Source organism: Oryzias melastigma, linkage group LG3 (genome assembly GCF_002922805.2).
Source record: "Oryzias melastigma strain HK-1 linkage group LG3, ASM292280v2, whole genome shotgun sequence".
Taxonomy (NCBI): Eukaryota; Metazoa; Chordata; class Actinopteri; order Beloniformes; family Adrianichthyidae; genus Oryzias; species Oryzias melastigma.
Window position 1 is genome coordinate 13425400 of NC_050514.1, and position 4481 is coordinate 13429880.

Below are 4481 nucleotides of genomic sequence, written 5' to 3' on the forward strand. Positions count from 1 at the left end.
ATTTCTAATAACCTCACTCCTGATTGGCGACAATAGTTGCCTTGTCTGATTCCAAAAGGCAAATTGGTGACTGAATTGGCTTCATTTCATTGTTTTCTATATGTGACATCACACTTGCGGAGTCCAGTTCTCTTATACAGTCAATGCTTCTAACACCTCACAATAGCGGGCAAGTTAATAAGGCTCACAATTGATCTGTAGTTTATTCAAACATGTTAATTTATACATAACGTTATATGTTACAGTCACATCTGCATTATCACAATTGACAATGGGTATGCTATGTCTTATATCTATGTTTGAAAGGTGGCAGGCAGAAGCATTGCTTATTGAAGCAAATATGCCACTATAATAGATGATTACATTACTGTAATAAGTTAAGGTTCATTACTATAGTCTTTATCAATAGAAAGTACAGTTTACATAAAATAATAACCGTAATATTTATACAGCATAAATATATTTTTTATTTTTTTCTTATCACTGGCAGGTAGACTCTGGTGCTCTTGATGCATCTTTCTGACACAATTCTGCAGCAAATCCTGACTATATTCATGTAGGATATCAACAAAAGGAAAAGCAATCAGTTTTACTGTTTGGAACGCTTCAGTAGAACAATAGTGCTTGAAAGGAACCTGTGATTCTTTGTCAAGTACAAGTTTGTGTAAGTTATGTGCCTCAATGTCCATCAATGTTTTCCATTTTACATTTTAGTGGTCTAAATTGAAAATTAAAAATCTTGCCTTTTTTCACTCCTTATTCCTGTTATTACTCTAAAAACATTTTTTTGAAACTGCCGCAAACTAAATATTTATTTGTAAAAATTTGTAGCAGTTAGTGTTATTAGCTGAAATAGCTGTGGAAAATAATTACATAATTGCTAAGATAAGTTTTCTGGTACCACAAAGAAAGATTAATATATTTCCCTCTTTCACAATCAATTAAAAAAGGTATTAAAGTGCCAATAAATCATGTTTTTTTTCAAAGTTTTGTTTTTTTTCTTAATCAAAACAGAAAAATTAAATGTTTTTCCAAGCTGAATGAGCCACAGAAGTATGTAAGTAGATTACATTCTTATGATGTGCAGAAACCTTGCACTGTCTGGTCTCAAATGTTGAAACTTGTTGACAACACAGCTAAAGTAACTGCTACATTTCCAAACAACTGGAGTTGAACTACCATGAACTGCATTACTAGAAAAAGCTGTAGAAGCTCCCTCTTCTTTTTTGTATAAATGTGTTTGTATTTTCCATTCAACTGGGCTTAAATAAATATGTAAATGGTAACAAATCTATTTCAAACACATGCTGGCTAGTGTCTTCAATAAGCAGTGTTCAGCTCAGAGTCCACATTGTTTTGTAGCAGGTGATTTCATTATTATTTGCTATTTCTCAGCAGGTTCAGGAGCCAAAGCCTTTGCATTTCCCTCAGTTCATCTGGAGTTGGAAGGTGTTCAGCCAGCTGGTTCATGGCCAAGCTGGTGCATGCCGCCTGATAACAGACAACATCATTCATTAACCCAGGTGACAGACAAACTGAGTAAATGTCAATCTTCATGTTTTTTTTATGTTTTTAATCTATACTCACCTATTTACAGTAAGACGCAAGTAAGAAAATTTAAAGATCCTTGTTGATCATCTTTTGCGCTGTCAGAAATTTTTCCTCGTGTCTTTTAATTATAATTATACAGTTTTTAGCCAAATTAACAATTAAAAAAACTGTAATTTTCAAGGATATAGGCCCAATCTGAATTATTCCCTTCTCCCTACTTCTCTATTTGTAGGGGCATTTGTAATGCTAGGGGCTTCTGAAAGTTTTTTTTTTAAAGACTTCTCCCCTCCGCGCTACAACGTAGCTGATCTGGGACTATCATCGAGTGGAAGTGATATCTGAATTCGGAGGCACTGTTTTTCCATAACACTCCGTAGGAAGGGATAAATGTAGGGGTAGGGAGGAGGGACAAATTCAGATTGGACTTTAGTTTCTGCAGAGCGGCAGAGTGATTTGAATAAAGAAATACTTAAGAATGGAATTTTAAGGCTAATTTTCTCTTTGTCCTTTATCATCAGAAAAATGCAACAAAAACCTGTTAAAAGCACCAGATATATCACTTCCATTGAAGTGGGTATTTAAGAGTATCTGTTAGACTTAAATAATTCAAAAATTTAATTTTGGTACAGAATGCATGGTTTTAACATTATTATTATTTAAGTGAAACCACCACTTCAGACCCTCCTGGTCCTATGCAGAAAGGATGACTAAATCTTTGAATGCATTTTGATTATTGCCAGACCTGTGAAAAGAAGGATCAAGGAAAACAAAAAAAAAATGTTGTTTGACAAAGTGAACATGTCTTTTTAACTCTAAGAAGTAGCACATCATGTCACACTATTAATTTAATTGAAGAAAGCCTACAACCGTGGTGCAGCGGTTGCGTGGTCGACCTCTGATTAGAAGATTGTGGGTTTGATTCCCACCTTACCCCCCCATGTGTTGAAGTGTCTTTGGGCAAGACACTGAACCCCAAATTGCCTCTGGTGGAAGGCTATAGCGCTAGTCTTTGGCAGCAGAATGTGAATAGGTCCGTGACTGTAAAGCGCTTTGGGTCTTTGGGGAAGGTAGAAAAGTGTTATACAAGTACACGTCATTTACCATTTTACCAATAAAGGAAGCATCAGTTCCCATATGTTTGGGAAGTGCTCAAAGAGAAACTTAAGAAGACAGTGATGAAGTTTGCAGCCCACGATCAAACAGTCTCACAAGACAGATCTAGGAAGAAAACCAAAAAGATTTAGTTAACAATTGTAAATCAGTGGCATCTTTGTAAAAGCCGAGATTATTATGGGCATTTGGAGTGAAGGTCAGTGATTTGGACACAGTGAACAATCATGATCCAACAGACCTACTGTTACGACTGGCTCTAGACCGTAACAAAGAAGCGGGGAGACGGAACTGGTTTTAATGCTGAACAACACTTTAATATGTTTTAACAGTCAAGACGGGAGAGCAGAGAGAACGCAGCGAGTTCCACGGTGCAGCAGCGGCGTTGAACCCGACAGGAAGTCCTCAGACTGAGCTTTTATCTGGAGCTTCCAAATCCCAAAACATCTGCACCTGTGTAGGAGGAGGAGACACAGGGTAGACAAACAGAAAGACAGACAAATACGGCTCCTGATGTGAAGGAGTCGGTCATGTTAAAGAAAATGCATGACTAAATAGGAATATATGGGAGAATTCCAAAGAAAAAAGGCTGCTGACCAAAAAAGAACACACACTTTGACAGAAATATTTAAACAAAATGAAAAAAAACAAACTCCTAGCAATAAAACGTGGTAGAAGTGACAACCTGAGCCACCTATTAGCTTGGGTTTGGATGAATTGACATATTTGAATAAACAGCTAATTCTATCATAAAACTCTTGAAGAGATTCTTCCTTTTTTTCTTTTTGTTACAAATTAACAAAAACAAAAGAAAAAATAGGTTTTTGAATTGACTTTTTAAATACAGTTCCTAGATATGCATAGTCTTAACTAGATTATTCATGCTCAAAAGTAACCCCAATGTGGCTGAGCTAAAGTCACTCTGCAAAGAAGAATAGGATAAACTCCCTCTGCAGTGGTGTGAAAGAAGGCTTGCCAACTCTATTGCAACTGTTGCTGCCAAAAGTGACAAAGTTTCTTGTTTTGAAAATACATTATGATTAAATGTCTCAATTTTTCTTCCACTTTTATTTGTGTCAAGTCAAAATTTGTTTGAGAATCAAAATCAATAAAGTTTGACAAATTTCCATAAAAAAAAAATAAAAAATAAAAAAAACTTCTAAACATTATTTAACAAGTGGGAATACTTCATATTTTAATTTGGCAAACAGATTTGGGACTAGACTGGTGACTTGTCCAGGGTCCACACAGTATTTTAGAGCATACATCACTTTTTGTACAGCAAAGTGTTTGATGCTTTGACTTGTTACTGTGCTCTGCCTTTTTGAAACATTCCTTTTTCCTTTAGTGTTTTTATACTCTACTCTCTTTTATCCTAACACCTATATACATTTGAGAGTTTTTCTCAACATTTTTTTTTTGCCTTTTCTTTCTCTGCAGATTCTTTCCGACTTAACAAGATTCCTAAAAGGGATTTTTAATGTTGATCCTTCTTTCTGCTTCTGTTTATTCTGACAATCTGCCAGACTGTTCCTTAGCAACCAAAAACACACATTATCCTTCAACAGCATTAGCCCCTCACACTACCATAGCAGTCTTTTCTTTAGCATGTTTTTCTCCAGGTCTCCCATTTAAAGCAGGACAAAAAAAGTGCATCTTCTTTGATGTTGAGACATAATGCCAACAGCACCACCAACACTGTGTACCACAGTGTTAAAGTAGAACAAAGTCTAAAGAGGTGAGGAGGGGTGACCCTTGACTTTTCAATCCTTCTTTGCTTTTCTTAATACAAGCACTTACAATCACTAGAGCTTCTCATT

The 4481-nt window shown here is 35.8% G+C and overlaps 1 long non-coding RNA gene across 1 annotated transcript; it reads left to right on the forward strand.

Moving 5' to 3' along the window:
• The first annotated feature begins 1024 nt into the window (after positions 1–1024).
• LOC112161312 lies at positions 1025–3509 on the forward strand. The gene is made up of 3 exons (XR_002921847.2): positions 1025–1057; positions 1396–1523; positions 2994–3509. It is a non-coding gene; the product is annotated as an uncharacterized LOC112161312 (long non-coding RNA).
• Positions 3510–4481: the final 972 nt, after the last annotated feature.